General features: G+C 46.6%; 1 long non-coding RNA gene across 1 annotated transcript; it reads left to right on the plus strand.

Moving 5' to 3' along the window:
• Positions 1-2761: 2761 nt before the first annotated feature.
• Positions 2762-4200, plus strand: LOC142286638 (uncharacterized). Its single transcript, XR_012747737.1, has 3 exons — positions 2762-2809; positions 2901-2943; positions 4081-4200. It is a non-coding gene; the product is annotated as an uncharacterized LOC142286638 (long non-coding RNA).
• The last annotated feature ends 8735 nt before the right edge of the window (positions 4201-12935 follow it).

Raw genomic sequence — 12935 nt, forward strand, 5'->3', positions numbered from 1 at the left:
GAAAATTTAATAACATAGGGATAAAGGGGAAGGGAAATGGGGGGAAACGGAATGGGTGCTCTTTAATAGGACGGAAAATTGGGAAAACACACTTAAGATAAACAAAAAAAGGGGGGGGAAAAACTAAAAAGGAGTAAGAAAAGAGGAAGAATGAAAGATGAAAAAGAAAAAGCAGAAAGAAAAGAAAAGAAAGAAGAAAAGGAAAGAAAGGGGAGAAAAAAGGAGGGGGGGGGGGGGGGGGAAGGAAGAAAAAAAGGGGAAAAGGAAAGAGAGAAAAAAGAGTATATAACTATAAGTGTGGAGGGAATAGGAACATGGGAAACAGGAAAGAGGTTAAGGAATACCTATCCGATTGGACCATCTCCAAACCACATTCAGCTTCTCTGCTAAAAAAAGAGAGGGGAAAAAAAAGGAAAAAATAAGTATAAGTAAGAAATACCTATAAAAAACTAGAAGTGTCAAAATCCCGATTCAGACCTTTCGGTTCTAATGTCTGAAGCGTAAAGATCCAATATGCCTCCCTCTGTTTTAGAATCTTAACCCTGTCACCGTCCCCTTCTGTGTAAGGAAACCTGTTCTAGAACCTGAAACCTGAGCTGGCTTACACTGTGGCCCTGTTTATGGAAATGTAATGGGAGTGGTAGTGTCAATCTCTCACACCTTATTGTTGACTTATGTTGAGATATACGATCTTTTTACTGACTGTGTCGTTTCTCCCACATATAGCAGGCCACAAGGACACTTAATAACGTAAACAACAAATGAGGTGTCACAAGTAAAAAAACCTTTTATTGGGTAACCCCGGCCACTGTAGGGATGTAAAACCTTATCTCCCTTCAATACGTTATTACATTGAGGACAACTTAAACACGGGGAAGGTGCCACGTCTTGGTGTTATAAAATGTGTCTGAATAGGACCCGTTAAACTGGTGCCCACATCGGCCCCTTACCAATTTATTACCCAAATTCGAGGGACGTCTAAAACATGGGAGAAATGGTACTTTAAATTCCTCTATGTCTGGATATCCTTTTCGTAAAATTTCCCAATGACTTCTTATAAATTTGTGGATCTTATACGCAAAAGGATGATAGGTATGTACAAATGCCAAGCGATTCTTTTTGATCTTATGTGGAGTTGTAATGTTATTAGTAATATCAGTATTCAAAACTTCCCTTGGATAACCTCTAGCCTCAAATTTGGACCTCATTTCCTGTAATCGAGTCTTTTTGATTTATGTATTGCCCAAGATTCATAAAACCTTGATCAACCCACCTGGAAGGCCGATAGTGGCTGGCACGGATTCTATTCTGTCCCCCTTAGCTATACTTTTGGAGAGGATTATTACTCCCTTAACCAAAACTACACCATCCTTTATTTTTGGACACGGGTCACTTTTTACGAGTTATTAGAGATTTGGGTAGTATTCCATCTCATGCTTTCCCTAATAACTTGGGATGTAACGAGTTTATACACATCCATAATGCACCATAAGGGGATGACAGCTGTACATGATTTGTTGTTGAAAAATGATGTTTCTATTGAAGTACGAAATTGCTGTCTGGATCTTTTACAAATAGTCTTAACTGAGAATTTTTTCTTATTCCAGGATACCTTTTATATCCAAAAACAGGGTACCGCGATGGGGTCCAACGTGGCACCCCCCTACGCTAACGCATACATGTCTTATTTTGAAGAAAAAATTTATATATACTCATAAGGGTTATAAGGAGCACTGTATTTGCTGGAGAAGATTCATAGACGACGTGTTTTGCGTTTGGGGGGGGCCCGTTGGACTCCATCATGGAATTCCATCAACATATAAATGAGGTATGGCCAGAGCTTCAGTTTGTTATTCATTATGACTTGTTCAAGATTGATTTTCTTGATACTACGGTTACTAAAGGTTGCGACGGTAGGTTACAGACAGATTTATTTGTAAAATCTACGGACAGGAATAATTTGTTGTTATATAACAGCTGCCATCCCAAGGCCACCAGAGACTCTATCCCTAAATCACAATTTTTAAGGGTTCATAGGATAGTTAGCCAGGAGGATGTCAAAAAGACTCGATTACAGGAAATGAGGTCCAAATTTGAGGCTAGAGGTTATCCAAGGGAAGTTTTGAATACTGATATTACTAATAACATTACAACTCCACATAAGATCAAAAAGAATCGCTTGGCATTTGTACATACCTATCATCCTTTTGCGTATAAGATCCACAAATTTATAAGAAGTCATTGGGAAATTTTACGAAAAGGATATCCAGACATAGAGGAATTTAAAGTACCATTTTCTCCCATGTTTTAGACGTCCCTCGAATTTGGGTAATAAATTGGTAAGGGCCGATGTGGGGCACCAGTTTAACGGGTCCTATTCAGACACATTTTATAACACCAAGACGTGGCACCTTCCCGTGTTTAAGTTGTCCTCAATGTAATAACGTATTGAAGGGAGATAAGGTTTTACATCCCTACAGTGGCCGGGGTTACCCAATAAAAGGTTTTTTTACTTGTGACACCTCATTTGTTGTTTACGTTATTAAGTGTCCTTGTGGCCTGCTATATGTGGGAGAAACGACACAGTCAGTAAAAGATCGTATATCTCAACATAAGTCAACAATAAGGTGTGAGAGATTGACACTACCACTCCCATTACATTTCCATAAACAGGGCCACAGTGTAAGCCAGCTCAGGTTTCAGGTTCTAGAACAGGTTTCCTTACACAGAAGGGGAGGTGACAGGGTTAAGATTCTAAAACAGAGGGAGGCATATTGGATCTTTACGCTTCAGACATTAGAACCGAAAGGTCTGAATCGGGATTTTGACACTTCTAGTTTTTTATAGGTATTTCTTACTTATACTTATTTTTTCCTTTTTTTTCCCCTCTCTTTTTTTAGCAGAGAAGCTGAATGTGGTTTGGAAGATGGTCCAATCGGATAGGTATTCCTTAACCTCTTTCCTGTTTCCCATGTTCCTATTCCCTCCACACTTATAGTTATATACTCTTTTTCTCTCTTTTCCTTTTCCCCCTTTTTTCTTCCTTCACCCCCCCCCCCCCCCCCCCCCCCCCCCTTTTTTCTCCCCTTTCTTTCCTTTTCTTCTTTCTTTTCTTTTCTTTCTGCTTTTTCTTTTCATCTTTCATTCTTCCTCTTTTCTTACTCCTTTTTAGTTTTTCCCCCCCCTTTTTTTTGTTTATCTTAAGTGTGTTTTCCCAATTTCCGTCCTATTAAAGAGCACCATTCCCGTTTCCCCCATTTCCCTTCCCCTTTATCCCTATGTTATTAAATTTTCCCATCCCTTATACCCTTTCTTATATTCGCTATATTTATTATATTTGGTTCCCCTCATAAATGGATAACTTCTTTTTCTATTCTATTACTGGATACATACTTTCCATACTGTAATATAGGTTTTGGGTTGTAACAATATTTTGCTAATAGAAGTACATAAAATAGCCCAAATACCACTAGCGCTTATGCCTATGTTAGCGCACTTATGCCAACCAGAGTTTTTCACGGAATGCCATCCAGGGTCGTCACTTCCGTCCTTTCATAACGGAAGTGACTTCCGGATATTCTAATTATAGTCTTATTCGGATACTTAAAATTATCAATCTCTAACTATGTTAGGTTATAATTATATTTTACATGAGCACTCATGTTTAATCGCTGGCTTTTGAGCGCTCCTACGCTTGTTCCTGTCTGCCAACCGGGCCGTTTACATATTGCCATCCAGCACTCACTTCCTGTGATCGCACCGGAAGTGACGTTACGCTGTCAGTACCTACACGCCCCTTACCTTATTAGGCGGCTTATTTAAATCCCAGACGCTGGGCAGAGAGGACACAGGCACCACAGACCCGGACGGGCAGTTTCCTTAAAAACCTAATGATCCTTATTATTTTCATAAACATTGGTAAGTGCACTTATTTCTTTTCTTTGGTTTGGCTTTGGTTCTATACTATTTATGATGGGAACCTTTGATTAAATCTTAAGGGCATCTTCCTCTCCCCCCTTTTTGCACAGTACTCTGTTTCTATGACAGCAATTTATGTCCCATTTTTCCTTTATTTCATAGGACTTGTATTTGACAAATTGCAAAGCAAGAATCAGTTTTGTCCGTGATGCAGCTTTTTTCTTTCATAATTTTTCTATGTATGCCTATACATTTGTATGTATTTACAGATTTATATATATGGCCCAAACACTCTGAGGTATCATCAGAGTCTATTTACTTTGGGATATAACATGTTATGAGCTTTATGCATGTATATTTAGTTACTTATGTTAATCATTACATTGATATATATCTTTTTTATTCTGTCACAGTGTGATCTGATGAAGGTCATTTGACCGAAATATCAAAAAAAGTACGCACACAATTGTTTGTTCCAATAAAGAATTGTTTCAATAAAGGACTACTAGTTTTCAAACTATATGAGTGCTGGATCTTTGGATTTTTTGATTGAGGGGTTGGACCCTATCCAGGCACCATTAACTTGGTTGGAGTGCCGCACTGCTATATTATATCACTGAGGTTATTGGCTTCAGTGATGTGAAACCCATAATGTAATTATGGTGCTGAGAGGGTTAATGGGCCATGACAAGGGCCGGGGTTTTCGTGAACAGTCAAAGAGATGGGTGGGATGGCCAAAGTCTCCAGATAGGGTCATGGTGCAGGACACATAGCTGCCCATTGTCCCCTTACCACTGGGGCAATGAACTGCAGTATGGGGCAATGCTCCTCATATTGTGCCTATCCAGCCTGCGGTGTGGATTGCCAACCCGGCGAGGGTCCACCTGCATGTCCCATGAGGATACATGGAGTACCAGTGACAGGGCTCTAGGACTCAGGGAGTTTGGAGATCCTAGTAAGGTCCACCCACACCGGTTGATGAATGGGAAAATGGTGGGCATCCACTGTATTCACGAGAACACCAAGGACTACTCTGTCGCAAGGTTGACAATCGAAACCAACTGCGGCACTGAGTCTCGTGAGGTCGGAGTTGGTGCGTGTGATAATAGGAAGCGGCCTTTTCATTATTCTGGGTCTTGTGGCACAAGGTTGGGTCATCCAGGTACTCGGGTAAGAGCAAGTGTAATCTTAATGAAACCATGTTGCAGTCAGAGGTGGATGAGTTTGCCTTGTGTGTGCTGGTTGGCGATGATGACAGGATGGCAACCCATGAGGCCGACGTACCGGGGTTGGGGGTCTCTGAGGGGAATTTTGTGACTGCTCAAATGAGGGACCTGACACTGTATGGGGCATTTGATAATGTTACTTTTCTCAACGGGGGTTGTCCAGGAGCCATGGGCTGACACCAGGTTCTTACCATACTCTGTGATGAATACGGACCTGGGTTACCCAACTGTTGGTACCAGGGCCATATTGGCAAAGAGTTTTAGAAATGGCCTATTCTCATGTTTTGGGTGCTCTTCTGGGTGTAGATGAAACCCAACAGAGGATCCTTCAGAGGTTCTACTGGCCCAGATGTCACCATGAGAATTTAAACTTTTGCAAGTCCTGTCCCACCTGCCAGCTAAACACTCCAGTCTCTCCCTTCCGCAGTCCCCTAGTGCCACTACCCATCATAGAGGTCCGATTTGACCGAATTGCGATGGACTTAGTGGGACCTCTGGTCAAGTCCACCTGGGGGCATCAATATATTCGCGTCGTCAGTACCCGACAATGCGACAGTACCCGGAGTAGGTACCACTAAGGGACTCTTCTGCTAGAAGTATGGCCCAAGAGTTGGTCCATATCTTCTCTAGGATGTGACTGCCAAAGGATCAACATGTTAGGTTAGATCATGGGTTGAACTTGATGGACCCAAGTCTACCTTCAACCTTAAACACTATGAAACTATGAGATCCTGATGGACCAAGGGACACCATTTATGTCCAAATTGATGCGGGAGTTGTGTAACACCCTCCAGATCACACAACTGAAGATATCACTGTATCATCCACAGACAGATGGGCTCGTAGAGAGGTTCAACAGAACCTTGAAGGCCATGCTTAGGTTGGTTGTAGAAAAAGATGGCTTAGATTGGGATTGTCTACTTCCATATTTGATGTTCTCCATTAGAGACGTTCCCCAAGGCTCTAAAAGGTTTTCTCCGTTTAAACTCCTTTATCGCCGACATCTTCGAGGACTCCTAGACATAAAGTAAAGGCAACCAGGGAAGCCAAGGTTAGGAGCGTTATCGAACATGCGGCACAGATGCAAGAGAGGATTGCAGAGGTGATGCCTATCATGAAGGAAAGTCTTCTCCAGGCGCAGGAGGCCCAAGCAAGATTATACAATCATTCGGCTACGGTGAGACAGTTCAACCAGTTTCTGGCCAAATGGCAGGGGTGGTGGAAAAATTTGGGGAGGCGAACTATAAGGTCCACCAGCCGGGAAGATGGAAGTCCTACCACATATACCACATCAAATTGATCAAGCTGTGGAGAGATAGGGAGCCGGTTGAAACTCTGTGTCTGGAGGCTATCCCTGAAGCTGATATCAAAGATGTCACGGTGGCAGAGACAATGTCACCAGCCCAGAGACAACAGTGTTGAGAACGGCTCCAGCAAAATCGTGACCTGTTCTCAGAATTGCCAGGATGTATGCCTATCGTGGAACACAAAGTTCTGATGGAACCTTATGTGCGGGTGAACCTGAGGACCCATTTCCAACGAGGGGAAGTGGATGCTGGGTCTGGTAGCCATTGAGGAATCTAAAGGCCACTTTACACGTTGCGATATCGCTATCGCTAGCGAGCGTACCTGCCCCCATCGGTTGAGCGTCATGGGCAAATCGCTGCCCATGGCGCACAACATCGCTCGGACCCGTCACACTACTTACCTGCCTAGCGACGTCGCTGTGACAGGCAATCCGCTTCCTTTCTAAGGGGGCGGTTCATTTGGCGTCACAGCGACGTTACTAAGCGGCCGCCAAATAGAAGCGGAGGGGGCGGAGATGATCGGGACGAACATCCCGCCCACCTCTTTCCTTCCTCATTGCTGGCGGCCGCAGGTACGGTGAGGTTCCTCTTTCCTGTGGTGTCACACATAGCGATGTGTGCTGCCGCAAGAACGACGAACAACCTGCATCCTGCAACAGCAACGATATTTGGGAACTGGACAGCGTGTCAACGATCAACGTTAAGGTGAGTATTATTGCTCATTAGCAGTCGCTCATACTTGTCACACGCAACGACGTCGCTAACGAGAGCGGATGTGCGTCACGAATTCCGTGACCCCAACGACATTGCGTTAGCGATGTCGTTGCATGTAAAGTGGCCGTAAGAGTGGGTGGTCCAGCCCAATGGTCTTAATCTCCATTCGTCATCAGGTTTTGGCACTATCGGAAGCTGAATGAAGTCTCCAAGTTTAACACGAATCCATTGACTCAGGTCAATGAGCTGATTGAGGGGTCCAAGAAGGCCAAGGAGAAGATGGCCTTCTCTACACCTGACGGTGGCTTCCAGTACACCAGGATGCCATTTGGGTGCAGAAAACCTTCCAAAGCTCCATGGACTGGATTCTAACCCCCCCATAAGAACTACACCACAGCATACCTAGACAACATCGTAATCTTCAAGTGGATTGGGGAAGTCATCTGAAGAAGGTTCAGAAGGTATCTGATGCACTGAGGAAGACGAGGTTTACCATAAAGCAGGTGAAGGCCTTTCTGGGAATTATGGGCTACTATTAGTGACTTATCCCCAATTTCTCTATGATAGCCGCACCTCTAACCGACCTTCTCAGTGGCACAAAATCATCAATGGCCAAGTGGACAACCGGCCTTAGTGGCACCTGACTTTACTAAAGCATTTGTACTGCAGATGGAGGCTTCAGAGGTTGGGTAGGGAGTAGAGTTGATCGAATCCGCCAAAATCCGAGACCGGCGGATCACTGCTGGAGTGAAAAAAAAATCCAGATCTGCTCCGGATTCCGGTGCCCATATAAGTCTATGGGGACCAGAATCTGCAGATTAAAAAGCATTTGTGGAGGGCATATGGGGGCAGGAGCGCGCGCGGTGTACTTACCTAGGCTGTGTCATGGCGGGAAACGTCTTCCAGGTCACGCTTTTCCCTTCCGGGGCCGACAATTCAATATTCACTGCTTTGCCCGCCCACCGGCACATGTAATTGGTTGCAGTTAGACGCGCCCCCACCCTGAGTGTCAGCTGACTGCAACCAATCACAGGCGGCAGGACAGCTGGTGGGCGGGGAAAGCAGTGCAAGTGTCTGCGGGTCAGTATGGTGAACATGCATGTACACAGAATCACATGCACGCTCCTGTCAGAAGTGTGCGGCTGTGCCGGTGGTGCGCTGTCAGACTCGTGCGAGTCTGACATGACATCAGTCGGCACAGCCTGCGCTCTCTGAACATGAGCGTGCATATACCTAGAAACACATGCACGCTCTTGCCTGAAGTGTGTGCGGCTGTGCTGCGATGTCAGACTCGCGGGAGTCCCTCGTAAGTGTGACTCCGGCCTAAAAGAAACCGCATGCGGCTTTTTTTATTTAAATAATTGAAAAAAAAACCAAAACCCCGACGTGCGGTCCCACCTAATTTTGATACCCATCCATGATAAAGCTAGCTGGGGTCTGGTAATCTCAGCCTGCAACAGCCCGGTATTGCCACATCTATTAGATGTGACAATCCCGGTGCTTTGCCGGCTCTTCCCGTTGACCTGGAGTGGTGCCAATTGGGGTAATAAGGGGTTAATAGCAGGGCACAGCTGCTACTAAGCCCTAGGTTAGTAATGGCACAGGCGTCTATGAGATACCTGCATCACTAACCTGTAAATGAGAGTACGAAACGCACCCTCCTTTACCACTTTATTAACCCCAAACACCCTGCAGCTCCGGCGTAATCCACACGAGGGCCCACGCCGCTTCAGCTCTGCTACATACAGCCAGCGGCCATAGAGCACGACCACTGGCTGTGCAGACAATGACAGCCGCGATGACTGCATGGTAGGCAGATACTGTCACAGGCTGGGGGCGCGTTTGCCTGCAACCAATCACAGATGAGAGAACAGCCGGTGGGCGGTGAAAACACGTAAAGCTGTGTATATGATGCACAGTACAGGAAGTGAATGCGCGACCCAGAAGCAGTGTGCCACCATGACATCGAGTCTCGGTAAGTATCGGGATCGTGCACCTGGGCATCTTTGAAACCGCGTGGATCCAGACTTTTACAGTCCGGATCCGCTCAGCCCTGGTTGGGAGTTAAATTTTCGCAGGAAATAAATGGCAAGGAACATCCGGTCCCCTACCTGAGTAGGATACTCTCCTCCTGAGAAAACCTCTGCCATCGTGGAGAAGGAGGGCTTAGTCATCAAGTGGACAATTGACACTTTGAGGTACTACCAGTTAGGCCGAAAGTCAAAGATAGTGTCAGACAATGCGCTCTTGAGATGGATGAGGGAAAGACCCAGGAAATTACACGGTACCGAAGATGCCGTCGAGGGACCTTTTTAGTGACTGAAGGTGCCAAAACCCCAGGTTTTGGGCAAAGGAGGAAGGGTAGGTGGTATGTAATATGGTCAATGGTAACGTCCTGGAGGGGAGATAGTTTTCACTGAGGTTATTAGCTTCAGTGATGTGAAACCCGGAATGTAAAGCTCTGGCATCATTATGGTGCTGAGAGGGTTAATCGGCCATGACAAGGGTCGGGATTTTTTGTGAACGGTCAAATAGATGAGTGGGACGGCAGAACACATATCTCCACCCTAAGGTGTGGTCCAGCAGGAATCACTGTGTGTGCTGTGTATGGAGGTCACAGCGCCTCCAGAGCTGGAATCTTGTTACCAGAGAGTGAACCCCAATTTGGAGCAGGTGAACCCCACAGCTTAATGGACTTTTGTATGCGGTCTTAGGCTATGTGCGCACGTGTGCGCTATGCACCGCACCTAAAAGGTGCACTTCAGAGCGCAGCTGAAAAGCTCCGTTCTGAAGCGCATGGTGCCGGCAGAGAACGTGCGCTCTGACTGCAGCTCCTCCCATAGACAGAGCAGGGGCTGGCGGCAGAGCGCACGGAAGAAGTGACATGTCACTTCTTAGAACGCGTGCTTCGGCCAGCAGCCGAAGCGCTGCGCTCTAAGATGCCACGTGCGCACGGCCCCTGCACAATCTCCATAGATTATGCAGGGGACGCAGGACGCATGCAGTTACGCTGCTCTACAAAGCGCAGCGTAATTGCATGTAATTATGCAACGTGCGCACATAGCCTTATTTCTTTATACCAGGAAGGCTGTTTTTGCTTATCCTAAAAGTAATGATCTGCGTGTCCTGACTCCTTTGTATCATAGCTGCGATGCTCTGCAGGTCCTAACACCTTGCTATCATAGCTGCGATGCTCTGCAGGTCCTAACACCTTGCTATCATAGCTGCGATGCTCTGCGTGTCCTGACTCCTTTCTATCATAGCTGCGATGCTCTGCGGGTCCTGACTCCTTTGTATCATAGCTGCGATGCTCTGCGTGTCCTGACTCCTTTCTATCATAGCTGCGATGCTCTGCGTGTCCTGACTCCTTTCTATCATAGCTGCGATGCTCTGCGTGTCCTGACTCCTTTCTATCATAGCTGCGATGCTCTGCAGGTCCTAACACCTTGCTATCATAACTGCGATGCTCTGCGTGTCCTGACTCCTTTCTATCATAGCTGCGATGCTCTGCGGGTCCTGACTCCTTTCTATCATAGCTGCGATGCTCTGCGTTTCCTGATTCCTTTCTATAATAGCTGCGATGCTCTGCGTGTCCTGACTCCTTTCTATCATAGCTGCATGTCCTGATTCCTTTCTATCATAGCTGTGATGCTCTGCAGGTCCTGACTCCTTTCTATCATAGCTGCGATGCTCTGCGTGTCCTGACTCCTTTCTATCATAGCTGCGATGCTCTGCAGGTCCTGACTCCTTTCTATCATAGCTGCATGTCCTGACTCCTTTCTATCATAGCTGCGATGCTCTGCAGGTCCTGACTGCTTTCTATCATAGCTTCGATGCTCTGCGTGTCCTGACTCCTTTCTATCATAGCTGCGATGCTCTGCAGGTCCTGACTCCTTTCTATCATAGCTGCGATGCTCTGCGTGTCTTGACTCCTTGCTATCATAGCTGCGATGCTCTGCGTGTCCTGACTCCTTTCTATCACGGCTGCGATGCTCTGCGTGTCCTGACTCCTTTCTATCATAGCTGCGATGCTCTGCGTGTCCTGACTCCATTCTATCATAGCTGTGATGCTCTGCGTGTCCTGACTCCTTTCTATCATAGCTGCGATGCTCTGCGTGTCCTGATCCCTTTCTATCATAGCTGCGATGCTCTGCGTGTCCTGACTCCTTTCTATCATAGCTGCGATGCTCTGCATGTCCTGACTCCTTTCTATCATAGCTGCGATGCTCTGCGTGTCCTGACTCCTTTCTATCATAGCTGCGATGCTCTGCGTGTCCTGACTCCTTTCTATCATAGCTGCGATGCTCTGGATGTCCTGACTCCTTTCTATCATAGCTGCGATGCTCTGCGTGTCCTGACTCCTTTCTATCATAGCTGCGATGCTCTGCGTGTCCTGATCCCTTTCTATCATAGCTGCGATGCTCTGCGTGTCCTGACTCCTATCTATCATAGCTGCGATGCTCTGCGTGTCCTGACTCCTTTCTATCATAGCTGCGATGCTCTGCGTGTCCTGACTCCTTTCTATCATAGCTGCGATGCTCTGCGTGTCCTGACTCCTTTCTATCATAACTGCGATGCTCTACGTGTCCTGACTCCTTTCTATCATAGCTGCGATGCTCTGCGTGTCCTGACTCCTTTCTATCATAGCTGCGATGCTCTGCGTGTCCTGACTCCTTTCTATCATAGCTGCGATGCTCTGCGTGTCCTGACTCCTTTCTATCATAGCTGCGATGCTCTGCGTGTCCTGACTCCTTTCTATCATAGCTGTGATGCTCTGCGTGTCCTGACTCCTTTCTATCATAGCTGCGATGCTCTGCGTGTCCTGACTCCTTTCTATCATAGCTGCGATGCTCTGCGTGTACTGACTCCTTTCTATCATAGCTGCGATGCTCTGCAGGTCCTGACTCCTTTCTATCATAGCTGCGATGCTCTGCGTCCCCTGACTCCTTTCTATCATAGCTGTGATGCTTTGCGTGTCCTGACTCCTTTCTATCATAGCTGCGATGCTCTGCGTGTCCTGACTCCTTTCTATCATAGCTGCAATGCCCTGCGTGTCCTGACCCCTTTCTATCATAGCTGCAATGCTCTGCGTGTCCTGACTCCTTTCTAGCGTAGCTGCGATGCTCTGCGTGTCCTGACTCCTTTCTATCATAGCTGCGATGCTCTGTGTGTCCTGACTCCTTTCTATCATAGCTGCAATGCTCTGCGTGTCCTGACTCCTTTCTAGCGTAGCTGCGATGCTCTGCGTGTCCTGACTCCTTTCTATCATAACTGCGATGCTCTGCAGGTCCTGACTCCTTTCTATCATAGCTGCGATGCTCTGCATGTCCTGACTCCTATCATAGCTTCGATGCTCTGCGTGTCCTGACTCCTATCATAGCTGCGATGCTCTGCGTCTCCTGACTCCTTTCTATCATAGCTGCGATGCTCTGCGTGTCCTGACTCCTTTCTATCGTAGCTGCGATGCTCTGCGTGTCCTGACTCCTTTCTATCATAGCTGCGATGCTCTGCGTGTCCTGAATCCTTTCTATCATAGCTGCAATGCTCTGCGTGTCCTGACTCCTTTCTAGCGTAGCTGCGATGCTCTGCGTGTCCTGACTCCTTTCTATCATAGCTGCGATGCTCTGCGGGTCCTGACTCCTTTCTATCATAGCTGCGATGCTCTGAAGGTCCTGACTCCTTTCTATCACAGCTGCGATGCTCTGCGTGTCCTGACTCCTTGCTATCATAGCTGCGATGCTCTGCGTGTCCTGACTCCTTTCTATCATAG

The sequence above is a fragment of the Anomaloglossus baeobatrachus genome, unplaced genomic scaffold (genome assembly GCF_048569485.1).
Source record: "Anomaloglossus baeobatrachus isolate aAnoBae1 unplaced genomic scaffold, aAnoBae1.hap1 Scaffold_671, whole genome shotgun sequence".
Lineage (NCBI taxonomy): Eukaryota > Metazoa > Chordata > Amphibia > Anura > Aromobatidae > Anomaloglossus > Anomaloglossus baeobatrachus.